This window comes from Erpetoichthys calabaricus, chromosome 3 (genome assembly GCF_900747795.2).
Source record: "Erpetoichthys calabaricus chromosome 3, fErpCal1.3, whole genome shotgun sequence".
NCBI classification, from domain to species: domain Eukaryota; kingdom Metazoa; phylum Chordata; class Cladistia; order Polypteriformes; family Polypteridae; genus Erpetoichthys; species Erpetoichthys calabaricus.
In genome coordinates this window covers 8,244,223-8,269,432 of record NC_041396.2, presented here as the reverse complement: position 1 = coordinate 8,269,432, position 25,210 = coordinate 8,244,223, and the positions used below count along the sequence as shown (strand labels likewise).

Below are 25,210 nucleotides of genomic sequence, written 5' to 3'. Positions count from 1 at the left end.
GAAGAATGTGAAGAAGTCCGATTACCTTCTTAAGATAATGTAAGACCCTCAATTCTCATCAGAAAACAGTTGTTTCATTTTTAGAGTGAAACGTACTGCCTGTAAGATTTTGAAGTAAGAAAAGCAGAAAAAAAATTTGAAATGTGAACCAATGACTAATAGAGACAAAGTAAAGATATTTGTGAAACATGAAACAACAAACTGAAAAGAACTAAAGTTGATGTTAACTCTGAGAATGACTTGGGCTCAGAATTTTATGTAACTATGGTGTCACACACATACGCCTTGGAGACAGCTTCAATGCTCTGGTGGTGGTAATTCCTCTCCGATCTGAAGTTTGGTGCTGTTTTCTTGCATCTCTTTTCTTCTTCCCTCTACAGAAAAAATGATTGACAACCCTACCACCTCTGACATCACTTCTGGTGTCTGTCCACCTGGACCTGCCTCTTCTTGCCTGGCCTGTACTTAATCGTAAGTGTCGCCATATTGGATCAGTCACTCTTGACACTCGTGTCTTTGAAGGCATTTTTTTCCTTCTTAATGTGTATATACTTCACGTTAGTTTTTCATTTATATGTGGTTTGCCTGCAGGTGCCTCAACTCTTTATGCTTGTTGGGATTGTCATTACAACAGTTAAGCCTGTGTCAGACTCAGGGTAACATGTAATGATGCACTTTACATTGTTAAGCCCAAATAACTCAAGGGACAGTATTCTGCTGTCATCTAGTGGATGAAATAACATCATGGTACAAAAAATAATTTTTCTATACATTCTACCACTTCATGGTAACTCTTTTGTAATTCTTCAATATTCATGACTGGAGCAGAGCCTTCATCCAAAAACACAATGGCAAATGAAAAGCCCTACAGCATATTTTAGAACAAACTGAAACTGAACCATTGCTAGAATTGTACAGAAGTGACGATGATGTGAATTGATCACCAGACATTGACATGGATAATGAAACTAACACCTGTCTGGTAGATCCCATCCTGCCTTGTTTCGGTGGTGTTCGTGTTTGGAGTCTACTTCTTACAACTGCAGACAATCCTGCTGAGTCTCTTGTCCATTTATGAGTAACCCCACTATCAAGATGCCTGTAGATCATGATTATCAGGACTATTTATGATTTGTCGATGACAGTTTGGTGGACAAAATAGATGCTGAAATAAACCGGTATACTGAGCAGTGTCGGAAAAGTCACAGTAAACCATTTGCTTGTCACAGTCGCAGACAGACTGTCTTTGCAGATGATATGTGAGTGTTTTTCAATCTCCTGATACAGCAGTTCATAGTGAGAAAGCCAGTCCAGAGATGGTGCTGGTCCACTAACTAATTGATACCCATCTTTGATGAAGTTAAGAGTGAATATCGTTTATCACTCGTTACGAAATACCTACATTTCACTAGTCATGATGACTATGATGAAGTTAATCATCCAGATGCAAAGCTGTACATACTGTGGGATGTGTATGAGGTGATCATCAAAAATATGCAGAAGAGTTATGTTCCCGATTGTGACTTAAGTATTGACAAAACACTTATGAGTTTCAATGGAAGGCTGTCTAGGAAACAGAACATCACATTAGAATAATCTGGACGAGAACAGGCCATTCAGCCCAATAAAGCTCACCAGTTCTATCCACTGAATTCTTTCAAAATAACATCATGTGAAGTTTTGAAGGTCCTTAAAATCCTACTGTCAACCTCACTGCTGCACACTACTTATTCAATGTATCTGTGGTTCGCCATGTGAAGAAAAACATCTTAATGTTTGTGCAAAATTTACCATTAACAAATTTCCAACTTGTGCACCCATGTTTTTGATGAACCCATTCTAAAGTCACAGTCTCAATCGTTTGGACTAATTCCCTTCATAATGTAAAAAATTCAATCATGTCTCCTCTTCATCTCCTTGTGCTTCAAATGAAAAGGCTCAGCTCTGTTTAATCTTTCCTTATCCTTTGTAGTCCTGGAATCATCCTAGTTGCTCTTCTCTGGACTTTTTCCAGCGCTGCTATGCTATCACTTGATCAACTTCCTTTTGCTGTTTATACCACTGCTTAAGACAATAAATAGTAAATTTTTCCAGGCTTCCACTTCACATTCACTGAAATTCTTTTTTTCATGTGCTTTTGCCATTGTCTTTTAACCAAACACTGAATAGCGAAGGTGATACTGTCAGGCACAGGCAACATAAAAATATTACAAAATAAATCTTTTGACGTTTGCTTGAACAGTGCCTATGTGAGTTAGCAACTGTTACTAAACAAATTTCACAAAGGAGGTGCACTAAATCTGAAAAAAGTACCTCAGTGGACATGTGACTTATCTCTTCTACTGCGATTCTGTTAACAGTTTGGCATTCACGTGTTTCTGTTACACATGATAACATTTTTTGTAGAAAATAAAAGTCAAACTTTTTTGCCCATTGTTGTCACACTAGGGAGGTTACCCAAAGATGATTGGGACACAGACAGAGCAAACACAATGACAGACTCATATGGTACTTTCACAATCAGTGCCTTACCTTTAATGTTATTTACATGGTATTCCAAGCACTGTAAGAGAAGTCAAGCATTAAAATGATATACTCTGAAAAAGAAATGACCAACATTCTGCTAAAGAATAAGATAAACACAAATTAATCAAAGATATCTCACTTAAACATTTATATTTCAGGTGGACTCAAAGAAGGAGACCCAGGAAATTCATCAACCACAAATACTACTACTAATAATAATAAGAAGAAGAATAAGAAAAAAGAACAATTCTTTATATTTACATAGCACTTTCCTCATTATTCAACTTTACATAGTGAGTGGGGAGCTACAACTACCACCAATGTGTAGCATCCACCGGGATGGTAGAACAGCAGCCATTTTTGTAGCAGTATGCTCATCACACATTAACTGTAACGTGGTGAAGGGGTGAGAGATACTTAGCCAATTAGAGACAGGGGATGATGAAGGGACCAGATTTTCTAGGCCATGGTGGGCAATTTAGCCTGGACATTGTGATACACCCTGCTCTTTACGAAGGATCTGTTATGAGCACAGAGAGTCAGGACCTCGATTTTATGTCTCAGCTGTCATTTTTACAGCATTGGACAAATCATCGCTGCTATCACTGACTGCAGAAGCTCACAGTTTTGTATTTTCTGTTGGCTTCTTCAAAGAGAAACTCATATCCTCTGTGTGTCCTGATAATTATACACACAGATATTATACTATTTCTGCCTTGCACCCCACATACTTTTTGAACTGTATTGTATTATCTTTTCTTAGCACTGTAATTTTGCAGTTTAGTGCAGAATAACAAAACTGCTCAGTTATGCCGTAATGACATTGAACTGAATTTAAAACAGAGCTATTGGGCCATGGGTGGGACCAGAGAAAGAATTTAGTCAAGAAAAAGCAAAAGAAGAAGACTTGGGACGGGAAAGAAAAGGGTAAGTTTAAGATAAGAGTGGGAACACTGAATATTTAGACAGTGACTGGAATGAGAAAGACATTTGGCAGATTTGATGGTGTGACGAATTGCTCACATGGGCCAGTATAATGCAAGAACAGGGGGAGACAACGTATTAAGAATATATGTTCCCCCAATTTGCTTGGTACCAGGATCACTGGGAGATGCTTCTTGTATAGACAGCCGCAAGGCATATTGGGAACTGCAATCAAGTGGAGAAGCCTTTCTGTGTTCTGTGGGGCCACCAGGGAATCCTACTGGGATATATGACCTAAAAATGCTTCCAACAGGTTCTGTCCTGGCGCTGGAAGTACTTCCATGTCTAAGATGAAAGGAGCAGCTCAACCTCATCCTAGCAAGTCAGAGATGGGTGTGGAGGATGGACAAAGCTCACCTGAGAGGTGTGCAGGATTGTGAAGAAGCTTTAAATTGTTGTACAGTGGAGCAAATGAGCAAGGAAAAAATGTTTCAGGTCTAGTAGTATCCAACTAAAAGATAGTCTTGTGTGCATGAATAGGAGAATCGATAGGATGAGGCCTTGGTGAGACTGTAGTTCATGTAATTTGTGCATATACTCCTCAAGTGGGCAGTGAGGAAGAGAAGAAGGATATTTTCTGGGCACAAATGGATGAAGAGCTTAGCACAGTACAAAAGGAGGAAAAGGTGATTGTTGGTGGTGATCTAAGTAGGCTTGTTGGTAACAGTAGAGAGATGTTGAAGAGTAGACATGGACTGTGGAAAGTAGGGGAGAGAAATGGGGAAGGGGAACGGATAGTAGCTTTTGCCATGGCATCTTATTTGGTAATAGTTAACACATTCTTTGAAAACAAACTAAATCAACTTGTGAAAGCTGATTTTGGAAAAACAAATAGACTTTCTAAGGTGTAGAAGATGTGTAAAGTCATAAATGATAAATGTGTGACAGTGCAGCATAAAGTGGTGGTGATGGATTGGAACATCAGAATCAGCAGGAGAGCAAAACCAGAGCAAACAACACCATGGATAAAGTGGTGGAGATTTAAAGATCAAGAAGCTTATGAACAGATTGAAAGAGAAAGAGAATATGTGGAGGAATGGTGGAAGACGATTTTCAAAGTGTGCAAGATATGATAAAGGCTAAGAAGGAGGCATATAAAACATGGTACCAATCAGGGAGGGTGGAAGATAAAGAAATGTATTGGTATACAAACAAGGAAGCAAAGAAGGCAGTGGCCTGGGGACAGGTTTGGAGAAGGTGTATGAAAAATTGGAGACAAAAGAGGGGCAAAGAGAAGGACCTTTAGAATAGTGAAGATGAGGAACAACGCTGGGAAGGATTTTAGTCAGATAAAGCAGATAAAATATGGTGCGGTCTTAAATGAGAACGATAGGATGAAAAATAGCTGGAAGAGGTACTGTGAAAAGAAGAAGAATGAAGACAATCAAATTGTGGTATTTGGGGTTGGAGTCTCAAATGAAGTACCAGTACCAAGAATAAGGTGGGCAGAAGTAAAGGAGGCACTAAAAAGAATGGAAAATGGAAAGCAACAGGACTGGATGAAATGCCAGCAGAAATGTGGAAGAGGTTAGGAGAAAAAGGACTAGATGTGTTGTGGAATATAATGTAGAAGATCTGAAAAGGAGAGAATATCAGAGGAGTGTACGAACAGCGTGACTGTACCCATGTATAAGGAGAAGGAGATATTCAGGATTTTAGAAAATATAGAGGGATAAAGCTAATGCCACATACAACGAAAATTTGGGAAAGGGTTAAAGAGAGAAGGCTTAGGGGTGAGACCTCAATAGAGGAGGAGCATGTGGTTTTATGCCAGGGTGAGGAACAACTAATGTCTTTGCATTGAGAAGCTCATAGAGAAGCATGGAAACACATGAAGGTTTGCATATGAAGTTTATTGATTTGGAGAAGGTGCCATGGCAAGAGGTGTGGTGGTGCATGAAAAGCAAAGGAGTACCAGAGAAGTATGTGAGGACTGGGCAGTTAAGGGAGCACAGAAGGAGAAGACATTAGAAGTGGCAGAAATGAGATTGTTGAGATGTTTATGTGGAGTTACAAAGAAGGACAGAATAAGAAATTAGATAATCTGTGGTTACAACAAACATGGGAGACATATCTACGAAAGTATAAGAAAGATGGCTGAAGTGGTATGGACATGTGATGCGGAGAGACAATGAATACGTGGGCAAAAGAGAGATGGGAATGGAAAAGAAAATGAGGGTTGCCGAAGTGGAGGAGGATGGATAAAGTAAAAGAAAATCTGAAGGAACAGAGTCTGACTAAGGAGGAGATGCAGGCCTAAGCTGTATGGAGAAAGTTGATCAAGCACACCAACCACACAAAGAAGTAGGAAAAGATGAAGAGGATGAAGAAGACAGAAAATAAGGAGAAATCATAACAAGTTTTGCATTATTGGAGAACAGACATTACAAATGGCCTATATGGGGTGCCACATTTTCAGCTGACAGACAGGTCAACAACTGAATCCTGAAACTTTTGTCAAGATGGACAGGAGTGAAGTGTATTATGGGAAAGCTGAAAGGCAAAGCAGGAACTTAGAATGTTTTGTACAGGCAGTCTGTTTGCAGCTTATTGCAGTTTTTAATTCTCATTCAACATTCCTGTGTTTTGAGAATCTTCTAGCAGAAGAAAGCCTGATGCTCACTCTTGGTGAGAAGTGGGGAGAGGCTGCCCGTTATTAGAACATTTATCAAAAAGAGTCTCAGTTTAGTTTTGAGATTAGTTTTAGTTCAACTACTGCTTTGCTGCAAAGTGAAGTGTTTGCTTGTGGCGTTCCTGAAACTGTGAGAGGAGTCGCAGACATTAAAATGGAGACTGCTCTCTGGCGTTTGCCATTGCCTTTTAACAAAACACTGAATGGAAGGGGCTATTTACGTTAATTTGCATATTCAAATATGCAAAATTTGGGGAGGAGTTGGAGGGTTATGGGCACTTGCATGTTTGTTAAAATCTTTATTAGTTGAGATTTATAATGGGGAAGTGCATAGAACTTTGCTTACTCACAGTTTCATGTATCTGAATTTTTTTGTGCATTCGCACATTTCTAGTGTTGTCCACATGCCTTCTTTAATTGTGAGTTCTACTGAAGGCATTATACATGACCATGTAGAGAAAGTGTTGTCATTTCTATATGATGTGACCGAAATGTATGCATACACTCTAACATGATAGTCTCTGATGTGCACTTTAATCACGTCTGATTTGTTTGATTTGCAATTTTAAACTGTGGATCAGAGGGGGAAATCAAAGAAAAATGTGTCTTTGTCCCAAACATTATGCAGAGCACTGAATAAACAAGCAGAACAAATCATATTGAATAACGAGGTAAAGTTCAAATTTGAATTAGGTTCATATTTCATAATGTATGAAAACTTACTAGGAAAGCACATTCCACTCGGAGCTCCCTGAAAGAGAAAAACATTTGACTGATCAGAAAGGTAAAGCATTGGACTTCAGTTTTCTATATCAATGATATCTTCACACGAAAAATGAAATAAATTAAAAATAAAGAATCCCTAATGGGCACTCAGATGACTGAGAGATGTTCACATCTGTAAGAGAGCAGCTACTCCATGGTTGGTGTCACTGCATTTTAAAAGCCTATGGTGATCAATTAGCTGGCATTTTTGCGTACATTTTGTAGACCTCACTGACAGAATGGATGTCTCCACCTGCTCCATAAAGACAACAATTTCCCCTTTCCAAAAGAAAAAACAATGAAATTCCTGGAGAAGCTGACATATTGAAAATTAAATGATATGTAGACCTCTTAAATATTATCAACACCAAGTCAATACATTACCTTTCTACAGTGGATTCAGAAAGAATTCAGACCCCTTCACTTTTTTCACATTTTGCTATTTTGAAGCCTTGTGCTAAAATCATCTAAATTAATTTTTTATTCATCAAGCAACACCCAATACCCCAGAATGACTAATAATAAAAAAAAAAAAACATTTTTGCCAGTCTCTCGAGAGCCCTGATCAGAGCCTTCATTGACTCAGTGAAGATCACAGTATCGTCAGTTATGTCAAGATCAGTGAATCTTTCTTCACTAACAGATGTCCCACAGCCGCTGGACCCCACGACCTTGCCCAATACCCAGTCCATGTAAGCATTGAACAGAGTAGGAGCAGAACACACCGCTGATGAACCCCAGAATCAACTGGGAAAAATAGAGAGGTTCTGCCTCCATTTTTGCAAAGCACTCACAGTACCAGTGTATAGGCCGGCCATGATATCCAGCAACCTTGAGGGGATCCCGTGAACCCTCAGGATGTCCCACTATTATTAATATTATTACTATTACATAATAAAAACATACTTTTTATTTGAGTCTGTAACACCCAGTGTAAAGTTTTGCTACCTGTAAAAGATATCGCTTAAGGGATATAAGCAGACACACAGACGCTGGTGATTCACGTCTTCTTGGTATCTTCTTGTCACTTGAAATTTTTGTTATTCACTTCTTGAATAAAATCACACTTGTTTTGTTATACCTTTGCGAAAGTGTTTATTTTATATTCCAGTAGCCACTTGAATGACATCGAATCAGTCTCTGCCTCTCTCTCGCATGAGCACACACATCCATGCATGAAAATGTCACTATTTGAAAACACTATGCCATTTAAACACGAGTTGTCACTTGAACATGTTTTGTTTTTTCGATCTTGCCTGTACTCCACATTATGGTGTATGGTACGGGGAATGCAGACAGACTTCTTCTTTTTGTGCGCATACACTGTCAGCATGGCACTGCCTGATCTAAACACTAGTGTGAAGAATTGCTTGTGTACTAAAATGACTGCAGGTGGTAGTTCCTGTCCCATTTTATTTATGGTGCCAAGCAGAACTGTGTTGCGGTGCAGCATTCAATTAGCCAGAGAAAGTGATGTGAAGAAGTTATCTGTTGTTATCGCTCTGCCTTTGTCCAGAAACGACTCCATAAGCTTTATGATCACAGTCTTGGAAAGTCTTTCTGCAATGGGACGACTGGAATGTTTTTCTAACTAAGAAGAGGCATTTCACGTGTACTTTGTCTCCAAATCTGACGCAATCCAAAATTTACACCAAACTTGTCAGGCTTGGTTGAGATGTATTGTAAGAAAGGACAACGGACCTTGGTTGGAACAGTTGCTCATCAACAGTAATATGTTGCCCTGGGTTGTAACTCAAAGCACAGTTCTGAACAAAATGTTTCCAGATGCAGATGTTGTTTTTCACACGTTGTACACGGGTGTCTTTGTTGTCAAGGCGCAAATGCCGCATGATAGTCTGACAGCGGTCACGGGGCCTTGTATCTTTGATTGCCATTACAACAAATAGCTCTGAACAGGCATCAACCACAGCACCAACTGTGGTCATCACTGCTCTTGTGAAAAGAATGGAGATAAACGCCATCAATTCAGAGAGGGAGAGTCAAGTTCATTGCACCACATGAATGTCACTGACAGAATAAAACTGAAAAAAACAAAAAAATGCTAACTTCTTAAAGTAGCCAAAATGTACACCTTGTGTTACAGACTCAAATCAAATGTATGTTTTTATTATATTATAGTAATAATAATAGCAGCTCACTACTCAAAATGAGGAACACCCAGACTCAAACCTGCAACCTTTTGGTTATAATGCAGCAATTCTTACCTCTGCAACATCCAAGGAGACATGTCAACTTTCTGTGGATGGACATTTTAGCTTGGGCTTTTAACTCATTGACAGCAAAATGGAAATTGAATGTTTTCTTTTTCTTTGGTTATATTCTTGAATAAAAGCACACTTGTTTTGTTATATCCATCCATTATCCAACCCGCTTTATCCTTACTACAGGGTCATGGGTGTCTGCTGGAGCAAATCCCAGTCAATACAGGGCGCAAGGCAGGGAACAAATCCTGGGCAGGGCGCCAGCCCACCGTAGTGTTTTGTCATACCAATTGTGAAAGTCTTTATTTGATATTTGCACTAAAATCTTCATACATTATACACTTCACGTCATTATTACTATAACATGGAAAAAGTTTCTGTTTTAGTTATGTGTTCAACATTTCTTGCCTCACATTTCCAGTCATCCAACATTTACGTAGATCATTGTAGAAACCAAACACACATGAAAGGTATGTATTTGAAATAACTATATATTATATACCCTACCAGTAAACCCCGATTCTCTAAAGAATCGCAAATCCAAGAATGGCAATTACTTTCTGTTCCCTCCAATCTTTGTAGGGATGTAAGATCATGGAGGGTGGGAGCGTCCTGGGAAAGTTTTCATTTAATGAAAGAAATATATTTGTAGTAAAGCTGTTTCTTTTTGGAACCATGACTCGTTTGGTTCTGATGTTTCAGAAGCGCATTGTAGGCGCCTTCGTTCATTGTTTTTATCCATGAAGTCTCATTTTTGTTTTTCTATGAGTGTGTTGTTAGCTAGAAGTTGTTTGCTGTTAGGAATCATAATTGAACCGCTGACCGCAGGCACTGTGGAGTAGCTGACTGCTGGCACTGTCAGTAGTCACCACTACCTCAAGTTTAAATACATACACATATATAGATAGACGCTGCATTCACTGTGTTTCCCAGTAGACACGATACGTGAGCCTTACTGCGAGTGGCAAAAGTGCCATTTAAACTAATACAGTTAGACGTGGAAACCGGGTTTTCTGATGAAAAAACAATAACGTTTAAAACAGTATCGTTTACATACAACAGATTTTGGCGAATCGTTTAAATGCAATTATTAATATCCATTTATACACTAATAATGGCAATTATTAAATAATTATAATTATTATTATTATTAACCATTCCTCCCATATAAGTAACATATCGGGGACTGCCTTCACACTCCTCTCGCTCACTCAGATCTTGTAATTTGATGAGTATTCAGTCTGGCAATATGGTGCAGCCTTAGTTTGTGGAAGACAGACACAACTAAAGACATGAGCATAAAATGATGGCTGTCAATTTCAAACTGTGTTCCCTCAGTGTGCTCCTTGAGAAAAAACATCATCAAGTTTGAGACATGTTAACAGGTAACAACAATCTACATAGTGACTAAATACGTTTAGCCAAAATGTTGTTTGGAGGCTAACTTGAGCACATAAATGCATAGCTTTGCTAGCTTAGCCTGGCTTAGCTAAAGTAAAGATTATAAAACGGGATTTTCTAACAGCCAAATATAACCAAAACAATTGTTCAGCCATACCTATGAAATGTAATCCCCCAAGATCTGGTTTGGAGCGTACAGTGGTTTGTACAATCCCAAGTAACACATTATTCATTACTTCACTCCTCCGCAGTGCCACTCAAAATATGGCGGCGACGTTGACGTACGATTCTGGTAGTCATGAGGCGTCTATTTATTCTATTTCAATGTTTAAATATGTCACCATGGCAACTTGTTGGCGTACACGCTTTACGTCAAGTTTAGTTTACAGGTTGTGTTGTGTTGTTTGGTCGCTACCTACTGAGTCTGGGAAGCCTCTGGGTTTGACTCTGGGGCGCTGAGTCACAGTGCGCGTACGCTTCGATGCATCTGTCTTCCTGCGTCCGTCATCCTGCGTCCGCCATCCTGCGTCCGTGCATATAAACAACTGTCGTTTAGTAATATAGATACAACTCAAGGCACCTCAGTCCAAAATAAACAGACTTGAGCTGGGAGATCTTCATCTGCGGCAGTGGAGGAGGATGGGATAGCATGCTGCTTGCTTCTTGTGTTGATTGACACTTTTACAAAACAAAGACGCAGAGGAAGAGGTGAAAAGGAATTTACATCCCGGCATTACAACTGTTTTCATAGGCTTTAGGGATTTTATTGTTGAAAAAGTTAAAGGAGCACTCTGAAAACACATCAGATCTCAATGGGAAAATAAAAATCCTGATGGCTATCTCTACTGCTATGGACTGATATGGTAATGTGTTAGGAATGAAAGAATGCCACATCGTTTGATGGAAATGAAAATTATCAACCTACAGAGGGCTGATTTCAAAGACACCCCAAAAATCAACGTGAAAAGATGATGTGACAGGCTTGTCCATTTTGCTGAAATTTCATTGCAACTCCAAATCATACTCAGTAGTTTGAATGACCCCCACTTGCTTGTATGCATACCTGACAACGTCGGGGGGGGGGGGGGGTTAATGCTCCTAATAAGATGACAGATGGTGTCCTGGGGGATCTCTTCCCAGATCTGGACCAGGGCATCACTGAGCGCCTGGACAGTCTGCGGCACCGGATGGACCGAAACATAATGACCCAGAGGTGCTCTATTGGATTGAGGTCAGGCGAGCGTGGGGGCCAGTCAATGGTATCAATTCCTTCATCCTCCAGGAACTGCCTGTATACTCTCGCCACATGAGGCCGGGCATTGTCGTGCACCAGGATGAACCAAGGACCCACTGCATCAGAATAAGGTCTGACAATGGGTCCAAGGATTTCATCCCGATACCTAATGGCAGTCAAGGTGCCGTTGTCTAGCTTGTACAGGTGTGTGCGTCCCTTCATGGATATGCCTCCCCAGACCATCTCTGAACCACCACCAGACCCGGTCATGCTGAACGATGTTATAGGCAGCATAATATTCTCCACGGCTTCTCCAGACCCTTTCACATGTGTCACATGTGGTCAAGGTGAACCTGCTCTCATTTGTGAAAAGCACAGGGTACCATTGGTGGACCTGTCAATTCTGGTATTCTATGGCAAATGCCAATCGAACTCCACGGTGCCAGACAGTGAGCACAGGGCTCACAAGAGGACGTCGGGCCCACAGGGCAACCTCATGAAGTCTGTTTCTGATTATTTTAATACCAGTGACCTGCTGGATGTCATTTTGTAGGGCTCCGGCAGTGCTCATCCCATTCCTCCGTGCCCAAAGGAGCAGATACTGGTCCTATTGATTGGTTAAGAACTTTCTATGACCCTGTCCAGCTCTCCTAGAGTAACTGCCTGTCTGTCTCCTGGAATCTCCTCCATGACCTTGAGACTGCGCTGGGAGACACAGCAAACCTTCTGGAAATGGCACGTATTGATGTGCCATCCTGGAGAGTTGGACTACCTGTGCAACCTCTCTATGGTCCAGGTATCATCTCATACTACCAGTAGTGACACTGACCAGTAAAATGCAAAATGAGTGAAGAAACAGTCAGGAAAGATGAGGAGGGAAAAATGTCAGTGACCTCCACCTGTTAAACCATTCCTGTTTTGGGGGTCGTCTCATTTTTGCCCCTCTAGTGCACCTATTGTTAATTTCATTAACACCAAAGCAGCTGAAACTGATTAACAACCCCCTCTGACTACTTAAATGACCAGATCAATAGCCCAGAAGTTTCATTGACTTGATGCCATACTTTGATTAAAAAGTGTTCCTTTAATTTTTTTGAGCATTCTACATTCACCCATTAAAGCTAACACCCCAGAGATCTTATTATCTTTATATGCAGTAAAAGCATTTGATATGGTTGAAAGGGACTATCTTTTCACCACTTTGCACAAATTTGGGTTCAGCCCAAACATATGTGCTTGGATCAAACTACTTTATACCAGTCCAGAAGCCTCAGTTCATATTAACAACATTATTTCAGAGTAGAATGTGGTACCCAACATGGTTTTTGATACCCACCTTTTTCCACCCTCTCAAATATACAATTGAGCTCCATATGTGCAATGCATTCAATCGTTCAACTTAAAATCTTTTATCAAGTGCATTTATCTCATTTCAAATTGTCCAAAATGTTCCCAGGGCAAGATTCAACCTGTGAACGATACCATATTGCTCCATCTTGCTTCTTGCTCTGGGCCACATGTTTTAGGTGTGTACCAAATTAACAAAATTTTGTGTAAAAATCTTTGGATGCCTATCAGACAGCCTTGGTGTCACAATCCCTCCTAACCCAATAACAGCTGTGTGTGGTGGGCTCACAGATGGGCTTACAGTGGAGAAGGACAAACAAGCAGTTATTGCCTTCACTACATTATTAGCACGTAGTCTTATCTTGCTCAACTGGAAGAATCCCACCCCACCACTCTTAAGTCAGTGGGTGACTGATGTTCTATGCTACTTGAAATTGGAAAAATTCTCACTTAAAGGATCTGTTCAAAACTTTTTAAAAATATGCCAGGATCTAATCAATAACATTTTAGAATAGGCTTCCATTTCAGGGAAAACGATACCCTCCCTTTCTTCCTCCTTTTATAGCGTAGCTTCAGTTGCTGGCTCTTCTCTCTTTCTTTTTGGTGGGGGTTGAATTTTGCTTTGATTTGTTAAGTTTGATGGAATGTCAGTTGTTTCTGATTAAAATCAATTAAAAAACATCTGCAGATGTTAAATGTACACAAGCACTGCTCTCCTGCTAACTCCATAGTTGTTTATACAGCATGTAAAATTGAAAATTTAAAAACATTTCATTCAATTAACTGCTATGTCTGAGAAGACTCTGCAATACTCATTTCAAGTTTAGAGTGAATGAGCTAAACTGACTAGAAATATGGAAAGAGTTGTCTAGTAGATTATTTAATAGTAGAATAATACTCACCGCAGCCACAACTGCAACAAGCATAGTGACGGTGGCGAGGAGGCAAACTGCTTTCACAGCGAACATGTTGATGATTGTTTCAGAGGATGAGTTCACAGGATCTCTAAATGCTTGGGTGTATTATGCACTTTTATATATTCAGACTATGCAAATACATCAATGATAAAATTAAAATGTGATCTCAATAATTTGCATTGGTGTGTAAGATGGGCACATGATGAAGCATTTGGCTCTTTATCAGTAATTCACAAAATCTGACTATTTGGACTATTTAGTTAGTCAGTCAGTCATTACCTAACTCGCTCTATCCTAACTACAGGGTCAAGGGAGTATGCTGGAGTCAATCCCAGCCAGCACAGGGTGCAAGGCAGGAACAAATCCCGAGCGGGGTGCCAGCCCACCACAGGGCACACACACAAACACACCCACACATCAAGCACATACTAGGGACAATTTAGGATCACCAGTGCACCTAACCTGCATGTCTTTGGACTGTGGGAGGAAACTGGAGCACCCGGAGAAAACACATGCAGACACGGGGAGAACATGCAAACTCCATGCAGGGAGGACCCGAGAAGTGAACCCAGGTTTCCTAACTGCCAGGCAGCAGCGCTACCACTGTACCACCGTACCGCCCTTGGACTATTTAAATCTTTATTACAGGAGTTTTACAAAAGAGTATAAATGATGCACTTTAAAGTGCAGAGACGACGTTTAGTTCTAAAACGATCAAGGCAAAGAACCTAAGAAAAAGTAAAATACAGTAAGTCAATAAATATAAATAAATCAGTTAGTATGAGCTCAGGATGTTACATTTTTCGAAAGTGCAGGTCTCAGACATACTGAAAAAAACAAAGATTGGGAAAGCAGTGGGCCTGACTGGAGTGGATGCCAAATATCATGACCTGAGCAGTGGCTGAAGTGGAATAAACATCTGGCAGCACTCCTTGTGGTGCATCATGTCCTGCTTGTGTGACCAGTACGGGGTGTTGTAGCACACACAGTGACACAAGTCCCAGATTCAAATGACAGGTTTATTATAAAAATTACCTTAACAAAAGGCTTCTTGGTAATAATAACCACACTACAAGCACAACTCTGTTCTTTCCTTTTTCTCCACTCGTCCCAGGTGAGCTTATTCCTCTTTCAGCTGACTCCACCTCACCAGGACGATGTCCACCAGGTAGTTTTATCTTAGACCTGGAAGTACTCTCAGGTCTATCACATTACATCGAGGAAGCCCCTTTCAGGTCAAGTGGAACCTCATCGTGATCTCCCTCCAGCATCTCCCCCTCGTGTCACCCGATGACAATAAAAAGGCTGCCTACCAGAACTGCAACTCCCATGCAGCTCAATGGGTGTTCGAACAGGAAGGACACTAGAGCAGTGGTTCTCAAACTCGGTCCTGAGGAGCCATGGTGGATGAAGGTTTTTATTGCAGCCAAATTCACAATTAGTGATAAAAATTGATTTATATTTATTTAGATGGTCTCTTTTGCCTTCTCTTATTCTGCCTTTAGAAAAGCACAGCAGTATGTGTTTTAAATTTATTAAGCATTTAGAAGTATTTCTACTTTTATGCTTACCTCTTGTTTGGTTATTTTTTGTGCAGTTTGAACCCTTCATTGTATCCTAATAATGATAATTATAAACAAACAGGGCTGACAGCCAGGTAAACAACACTGAATGATGAAAGGCATAATACACATAAATGTAATGTAAAATATGTAAATTACAGTCATGTTTGCATATTGCAATATATTTTCCAAAATGTAAAAGTTGACTTCTCAATATATTTTAAAATAGTAGGAGTATAGTAGTGTTGTCATTTCTACATGCTGTGACTGAAATGTTTGCAAATCCCTTTAAACGAAAGTCTGCAACATACCCTTCAATCACATGTGAATTGTCTGATTTGTAATTTTAAATTGTGGAGTTGAGGGGGAAATCAAATAAAAATGTTGTCTTTGCCCCAGACATTATGGAGAGCACTGTAGTTGCTGTTATTGCTTTTAATTAAAATAAATCTGACTAACAAGTAAAAGCTTACAACTGAATGCCTTTGTCTAATTGTTACTCGTGTTGTTGACAGGCCGGATAGTCTGTTCCTCTTCTAGCTGAGGTTCCTTGAGGGCACCTGAGGTGCTGAGGTGAAAGACCCTTCATATGCAGATCATATTATTTGATATCATCTACTGCTAAATTCTGCTCTGTACTTGTAATATTTTTATTTTACTGTTATAGTGTATTAAGGATTACTTGTGTTTTGTTCTGTGTATTGTATTGTATTGACCCCATTCTTTTTGACACCCACTGCCTACCTGGACAGGGGTCTCTCTTTGAAGTGCCTTTCCCAAGGTTTCTTCCATATTTTTCCCTGCAAGGGGAGTTTTTCCTTGTCTTCTTAGAGAGTCAAGGCTGGGGTGCTGTCAAGATGCAGGGCCTGTTAAAGCCCATTGCTGCACTTTTTGTGTGATTTTGGGCTATACAAAAATAAATTGTATTGTATTGTATATTCCTTCATATCCCACACTTAAAAAAGAACCTAAGAAGTCAGCTGGTCTCATTCATGTTAGGTGGACTGAGAATACCATCGAACTGTCTATTTTATAAATTTCAAATCAAACTCCATAAAAAGAAAAAGAACCTCATGTGTCACTCTGGATACCCATCATTAGAAAACCATCAGGGCAAAAATAGCCCAAAAACTCCACAGTTGTAAAGCAGCTTCATAGAAATGAAGAAGAATGAGGCCTTTTGGTTAAAGTTTTAACTCAGCAGCAATTGTAGCAAACAGAGCCAGGGCGACCATGGGGTGAACTGCAAGGGAGTTGAACATGATGTATAAGCACAGAGCACTGAAGTTTTAAAGATTATCATTTTTTTATTCTGTAGATAGCAACATGATGCAAAAATGTCAAGGGTGTGAGAGAAAGAATCAACTCCTGAATTTGCATCAGCTTACACTGTGGCTATTTCACAGAACATTCAAAGCTTTTATTTCAATATTACTCATGTTCATTGTGTCACCATAGACCTGAAGCGAGTTTTGTGAAGCCGCACCTTTTCATTTGTATTATTTTGCATTTAACTTGAAATTTTATTCAGGATCAATGTCTTAGACTATCTACATCAATTTTTATAATTACAGATCTACAGAGTTAGGTGAATCTCCCGGGATCACATCCTGAAGAACAAATGTGAAGTCAGTGGCCTTGTGGCTAGAAGTGTTCTGTCTTAGCCAGTACAGCCCAGAGCTCTTTAGTTAATCTGATGGAATCAAAAACCTTCATAAGGTGCAGACAGCTCCATATTTTGTTTTGATTTTTTTTATTTGATGTACATTATTAATTCCTATGGGGAAACTGTCTATTTGAATGAACTTTGGAGATCAGAGCACAGGGTAAGCCTTTGTACAGCACCCCTGGAGCAAATTTCAGGTTAAAGACCTTACTCAAGGGCCCAATGGAGTAGGATCTCTTCTGACAGTAACCAGATTTGAACTGGCAGCCTCCAGATACCAACACACATCCATAGCCTCAGCCTTAGCCTCCCTAACCCTAACCTTAAGTCCATGTCTTGGCACAATGAATAACATTATTAAGAAAGAAAGAAAGAAAGAAAGAAAGAAAGAAAGAAAGAAAGAAAGAAAGAAAGAAAGAAAGAAAGAAAGAAAGAAAGAAAGAAAGAAAGAAATGTGTAGTGGTTACATTTTTTAAAATGTTTGTGGTGATCTTGCGTGGAACATCTTCATTGAAGAAGAGAACGGTGGTGACTCAGACCACAGTGGTTACGAAGGACCCCCCCACCCCCACCCGAGCCCAACAATTATTACAATTACAATTTATTATCAACTGTATATTTTCAAATTGGGTACAAATAAAGTTCTATCTATCTATCTATCTATCTATCTATCTATCTATCTATCTATCTATCTATCTATCTATCTATCTCTATCTATCTATCTATCTATCTATCTATCTATCTATCTATCTATCTATCTATCTATCTATCTATCTATCTATCTATCCTGCTCAAAAAAATAAAGAAACACTTTCAAATCCGAGTATCTCATCAAGTCAATGAATCTTCTGGGCTATTAATCTAGACAGTTAAGTAGCAGAGGGGCTTGTTAATCAGTTTCAGCTGCTTTGGTGTTCATAAAATTAACAACAGCTGTACAAGAGGGGTAACAATGAGACAACCCCGAGAACAGGAGTGGTTTAACAGGTGGAAGCCCCTGACATTTCTCCCTGATTATCTGTTTTGTTACTCAATTTGCATTTGGCTATGGTCAGTGTCACTACTGGTAGTGTGATGACATACCTGGACCCTACAGAGGTGGCACAGGTAGTCCAGCTTCTCCAGGATGGCACATCAATACATGTCATTGCCAGAACGTTTGCTGTGTCTCCCAGCACAGTCTCAATGGCATGGAGGAGATTCCAGGAGACAGGCAGTTCCTGTAGGAGAGCTGGACAGGGCCGTAGAAGATCCTTAACCTATCAGTAGGAATGACCGGCATCTGCTCCTTTGGGCATGAAAATGACATCTAGTAGGTTGGCCACTGATGTGAATGTCTCTGAACAAACAATCAGAAATTGACTTCATGAGGGAAGCCTGATGGCCTGACGTCTTCTAGTGGGCCCTATGCTCACTGCCTGGCACCATGGAGCTCGATTGGCATTTGCCATAGAATCCCAGAACTGGCAGGTCCACCACTGGCGCTCTGTGCTTTTCACAGATGAGAGCAGGTTCACCCTGAGCACATGTGACAGATGTGAAAGGGTCTGGAGAAGCCGTGGAGAACGTTACTCTGCCTGTAACATCGTTCAGCATGACCGGTTTGGTGGTGGGTCAGTGATGGTATATCTGGGGAGGCATTTCCATGGAGGGACACACAGACCTCTATGGGCTAGATAATGGCACCTTGACTGCCATTAGGTATCGGGATGAAATCCTTGTGACCTATTGTCAGACCCTATGGTGGTGCAGTTGTTCCTGGGTTCCTCCTGGTGCACGACACTGCCCGGCGTCATGTGGCAAGAGTATATAGGCCGTTCCTAGAGAATGAAAGAATTGATACAATTGACTGCCCCCCATGCTATGCTCACCTGACCTAAATCCAACAGAACACCTCTGGGTGTGACATTATGTTTCAGTGCATGTGACACCACCAGGTTGCACCTCAGATTGCCCAGGACCTTAGTGATGCCCTGGTTCAGATCTGGGAGGAGGTCCCCCAGGACACCATCCATCGTCTCATTAGGAGCATGACCCCCTGATGTTGTCAGGCATGCATACAAGCACGTGGGGGTCATACAAACTACTGAGTAAGACATGGAGTTGCTGCAATGAAAATTGTGCCAAATGGACTAGCCTGCCGCATCATTTTTTCACTTTGATTTTCGTGGTGTCTTTGAATTCAGCCCTCTGTAGGTTGATCATTTTCATTTCCATCAAACAATGTGGCATCCTTTTGTTCCTAACACAATACCATATCAGTTCGTATCAGTAGAGATATCCAGCATGACTTTTCTTCCCATTGAGATATGATGTGTTTTCAAAGTATTCCTTTAATTTTTTGGAGCAGTTTATTTTGCTCTCTATGATTGTTGGTTGATTAGTACTGTCTGGGGTGGGTCTGGTTAGGTCATGGTGAATCTTTGTAAGTTTGGTATTTTTTTCTCTCTATATATATATTTTCTTTTATTCTTAGACCTTTTCCTCATACTGTACTTATTAATGGTGTTTTTTATTGCTAAGATATGGCTATGGCGGTTTCTGCCATAGTTGTGTCCAAAGGCAGGGTGCCTGGCTCGTTGCTGAAAACGTTTCATAATCTTTCCATCTGTCTTGGCGCAAAGTTCCTGGTAGACCTTCAGGTTTCGGCTGAAGTGTCTGTTGTGGCAGTAGGAAAAGTGATCGGTTACCTAAATGTCTTATACCAAACAACAATGGACAAATCAGTAGTAGTTTTTATAAGTGGTGAAACTTGTATTAATACATTTGTTGAAGAACAGGTTGTTATTATTGGTGCATTAGTTTCTGTACTGCAGCTATCAGCTAAGACAGTAATCACTTCAAATGTTCCACCTTTTTTAAAGAGCGATGCTTTGCTAAGAAGGAATTACGACGTTAATGGCAGATTATGTCAGATTTAGTTTTGATTGCACTTAGTTGTAAAATGAAGGAATTAAAATGTGGTTTTCTTTTGGAGACAAGTATTTATGATTCTAAAAAACATGAATGAAGATATCAACATAGCACCTACAGTATTTGTCACTTCTGAACCTCTCAAATGCTTTATCTGTGGCAGAACTGGACATAAGACAGCACAGTGCAAACATGAATCCATAGTGTTGGCGGGCGGTTCCGCTCCACTCAAGGAGAACAGTGAGACTGAGTATGAAAGAGAGCTGGACAATATGGAGCATAATGGGACTGAGCTTAAAGTCACTTTGTATGAAGCTGGTGCTGTGCGTGATCTGCCCCCAAGTATGTTGTCCAAAGACACTTTAGAGAAGAGCGCGAGTCTTAGTGATGAAGATGTGCTGGCTTAGGCCGATAATAATACGATACAGGAGTCTATAGACAGTTCAGGCGAATAAGGTAAGCAGAGAGCCTGTGATCAGTAACAGTGAGGAGATGACATCCCTAGTGAGAAAATAGCATACTAAAGTATATTGCTGATCGAAACATTTACAAAAGAAAAGACGCTGATGAGGAGAGGTGTGAAGGAATTTAAGGTGGCCCGGGATACCTAGTTTTTTTTCGTAGGCTTCAGGGATTCTAGTGTTAATAATGTAATATATTTTTTTAAGTGCATTTTTTTCAAACACACGTTAATTGTAATTTTGTACAGTTTAAAAAAGAACATTTCAATTGGAAATGCATTTTAGTGTACTTAACCTCCTTAGCGTTAGACCCAAGCGTCATTTGGGCTGTGAAACAGTGTTAAAACCATTATTCTCGAGATTCACTCAGGCAATGGTGAAGATGTGTCTTGTGTAAAACCTGAAGATTACTCGGGCCATGAAAGTGCCAACAATGTTAGTGCTGAGCACCTTAAGTAAGCGTCGGGCCCAAGTGTTTCCCTGGCAATGGTGTAAACGTGTCTTCTAGCCTCATAATGGCATCTCATAAGAAATGCTCCTCATCAGCAGTGATGATGCGGCGTGTCTGTCTTCAGACAGTGAAACTGAAACGGATTCTGGTGAGTCCTTGTGCAGCGTGTTGCTCACATTATTATTATTACTATTATTATTATTATTATGATTTCTACACTTCTGACTCTGTAGTTTTAGTGTTTGGAGCATTTTACAGTAGAAAGTTGAAATTTAATAAGCAATAAAATGCAATGCTTTTTTACCTGTTTTTTTGAAAAGAAAAAAAAAGTAAAGCTAAGCAGGTTAAGCATACTGGAACTTGAGTATACCTGTTTGAAAGTGCAGTTTGGTATATTTTTTGTGTTCTTTAAAACAGTATATTATAAATTTGAGTTTGCTTTAGTGTACTTATACATAGTAGAATTTAAGGATACATGTTCACAAGTTCAGTTTTGGTGTATTTTTTCTATCCTACTATATAAAACCCTACACTTACATGCCTGATGTACACATGGAGCACACACAAATTGATAGATAGATAGATAGATAGATAGATAGATAGATAGATAGATAGATAGATAGATAGATAGATAGATAGATAGATAGATAGATAGATAGATAGATAGATAGATAGATAGATAGATACTTTATTAATCCCAATGGGAAATTCACAATTGAGGATAAAAGTCGGTCACCTTAAAAGGCGGGTACTTTAATAACTGATGAGAGTTTTTGTTTAGCATACTTGAGCTTACTTGAACCTAAATACGCTTGTTGACAAGCACAGTTTGGTGTATTTTTTGTGTTCTTTAAAACAGTATATTATAAATTTGAGTTTGCTTTAGTGTACTTATGCATAGTAGAATTTAAGGATACATGTTCACAAGTTCAGTTTTGGTGTATTTTTTCTATACTTTAATAACTGATGAGAGTTTTCTTTAGCATACTTGAGCTTATTTGAACTTAAATACGCTTGTTGACAAGCACAGTTTGGTGTATTTTTTGTATACTTTAAAATAATATAAATGGAAATTGGCTTTACTGTACTTAAGCATACTTGTTTACAAGTAAAGTGTATTGTATATTATGTATAGAATTTTGAACACACTTTATTTTAAATATGTCAAGGTATATTTAGGAAGAATTATACCATTTATTAAGAATTATACCAGTTTCATTTTTTATGATAGTTTTAAAGATTCTTTTAAAAATAAAAATGTTAAAGAAAATTTTTTTAAAAGTTAATAAAATATGCTTCTAATAAATTAACTTCTTCAAATAAATTATTATAAATTGCGTACTGTGTATATTGCTCCAACAAAACAAAAGAAACAAATCAGATCACCCTCTGATTATATTTTATTTTATATCACTGCACAGTTTATTTACCAAATAGTCTTCTGTATTTTGTGGATTTTGGTGTTGCTGGCTCAGACATGTGTAAAGTTAAGTATTTCTTCAAACTTCAGTTCAATGCCATGACTGACTGTACAAAATTCAAAATCCATCTTTGGTATGAGTGGACAGTGCACACGGTGAAAGCATTGACCACTCAGCTACAAAAGGAGATATTGGACCAGTCAAAGTCCTCCTTTCCATTTGAGAATCTATGGATGTTGGATGCACATTTTAGCAGGTGTAAGGCAAGCGTTAAGGTCATTCAGAATTATAAAGGTGCTATTTTCTATTGTTCTGACAAAAGTGTAAATTAGACAAATCCTGGTTATTGCAGAGAAAGGTGACGGATATTTGTGACAAATCAAGACAGTGATGATGGGTGGATCAAAATTTAAAATCCTACCCACAAGGAACCAAGTAAAACAGTTGCAGCGAAGGTCTTGCTTTTTGGACATTTGTTTGTTTTTTTTTTTCTTTTTTTAAAGGAACTAAAATTTGTTCTTACTCATAAATTAATATATGTAAAATAATATTGATAGTAACGAACACTGTATTACATTTCTATTGACTAGCTACCTACTTTACGTTTACACGCTATGCAGTTTGAAATCTTTTGTGCTATCGTTGTACCAAACGACTGTGTCCAACTACTCTTAAACCATTACTGTTTCTGAACGTGTTTCTTTAACTAGTTCATTTCATAACATGAACCAGATTAGCACAATTTTATCCACTCTTTTAAGCCTTAAAATATTCATATTGTGAGCCCTTTATAACTGTCAGAGAGAATGTTAAGCTTCTTTTGCTTCAAAGATTATTAAGGTTATTTTTGGTGAGGAAAGGAGACAAACTTTGCCTCACCTTTGATTCAAACATTTATAAAAAAAAAAAAAAAAAAGAAAACAAGTCTTACACAAGCAATGAGGCGATTACTAATTGACTGCTAGAAGAAATAAATAACTCCCAGATTCCTTCACAGTTTCTAGAATTTAAGGAATATAAGCTAGAGTAAGCTGTTAGGCTTATGAAACATTTGGTAATAAACAGTAACTATGCATTGACTACACATGCAAACATTCTGGGCTTAAGTCATGCTGAAGACTTCACTGTTCACTATATCTATATATATAAAATTCTTTTTGCGTTTGAAAGGGAAATTATGTATGACCACGCGAAACGGAAATTACGTATGACCACAGAATATATTATTATACTGGCCCTCTGTCCACTCTCCTGCTGGTCGGTTGCCTTACCGATCCCTGGCTCCGGTAGCTCTACGAACAGCGACTTGGGATTCCCCAACGACCAAGGCTCTCACGCTGGGGACACCACGTCCCAAGTCCCAACTCCCGCTGCCTTACGCGGCCTTACGCGGAGAGTCATCCGACTCCCAACCTTCATAAAAACAAACTCTGCGGGAGCGACCACAACTACTATGCCCCGGGTGTCGGCCAAACACCCAGGCTGCCTGCACAGCTGCATGTGAGCCTTCACTCGTTCGCTGTCCCGCACCGGCTTTCTCTCTCTCCCCAATGCTTCCTGCTTTTTCCTCCCGCAACCTCCTGTCCGTTCTTTCTTTCCATTCTTTTCCTTCCCCTCTATCCAACTCGCACTTCTATTTATCAAGAGGGCATGGCAGCTGTGGCAAATCAGCGGCCCCAGGAACAATCACGGATGTGGACAGTTTCTCACCTGTGCACTTAGGTGAGAAACGCCCACACCGCGAATCGCCCTGAGAACCGCTTCAGCCACACTACCACGCCCCCTCGCTAAGCTGTGAGTGCGGTGATTATTTATTTAAAAATGGTCCTTTTATCATGCGCTGTGGACCCGCTACACCACAGGTTTACATCTAAGAAGATGTACCGACCTCTTCATGTTAAGTTTTGGACCTTCTGCCCGTTAAGCACGGAAGTGCAGCGTCCACATTTCTCAGAATAATTTTTCTCTTAAATCACAGGCACGTAGTGCAAGGTTGTCAGGCAGAAATTTGCAGGATCGCATAGAAAATTTAATTTTTATACCACAGCGGTCGTGTAGCACCTTTCACAAGGGATCTGCTACTGAGAGATGATCCAAATACATTTAAGCTGCTGTTAGTGCTACTTATCTGTTGTGTTATTGCACCTTTAAAATGTACTTTAACCGAAAGCACTCCAGTACTGCTCAATGTATCTTTACTTCTTAAATGTTTTACTGTTTAATAATTTATATACTACACTGATTACCCAGTGGCTTCACTCACTGAGTGCTAGGGAAAAAAATAAAATGTAGTATTTATAAATTAAGTTATTAAGTAGTAAAACATTTTGATAAAAGAATTTGAAGAATATATAAGAAGCGTATAAATTATTAAACAGTAAAACATTAACATTTAAGAAGTAAAGATACATTGAGTACTACTGCAGTGGTTTCGGGTAAACTACCTGCTTGACAACCTTGCACTACGTGCCTGTGATTTAAGAGAAAAATTATTCTGAGATATGTGGACGCTGCCCTTCCGTGCTTAATGGGCAGAAGGTCCAAACATTTCCCAAGTCCAATACTTCACATGAACAGGTCGGTACATCTTCTTAGATGTAAACCTTCCATCTTCTTAAAAGAATTCATCACAAAAGCAACCTTGGATGTTGCAGGGTTTTAGTGACCCGAACTCACCTTAAGAGACAGTAAGTAGCCATGCACCGCAA

The 25,210-nt window shown here is 39.5% G+C and overlaps 2 long non-coding RNA genes across 4 annotated transcripts in view; both read right to left on the bottom strand.

Annotated features, from left to right (window-relative positions):
- The window catches only part of LOC127527048 (uncharacterized), a 9,355-nt gene extending 2,461 nt beyond the window's left edge, over positions 1-6,894 (bottom strand). Inside the window, exons 1-2 of the long non-coding RNA XR_007934413.1 lie at positions 6,866-6,894; positions 2,533-2,563 (exon numbers count right to left, since the gene is read on the bottom strand). This is a non-coding gene — a long non-coding RNA (uncharacterized LOC127527048). The remainder of the gene's footprint in view (positions 1-2,532; positions 2,564-6,865) is intronic.
- The window catches only part of LOC127527032 (uncharacterized), a 105,630-nt gene that overhangs the window by 53,578 nt on the left and 26,842 nt on the right, over positions 1-25,210 (bottom strand). The window contains exon 2 of one of the 3 annotated variants that reach the window (XR_007934390.1): positions 24,391-24,412. This is a non-coding gene — a long non-coding RNA (uncharacterized LOC127527032). Of the gene's footprint in view, positions 1-24,390; positions 24,584-25,210 lie in introns of all 3 variants that reach the window. The other 2 variants (XR_007934388.1, XR_007934389.1) reach the window with 2 other exon arrangements.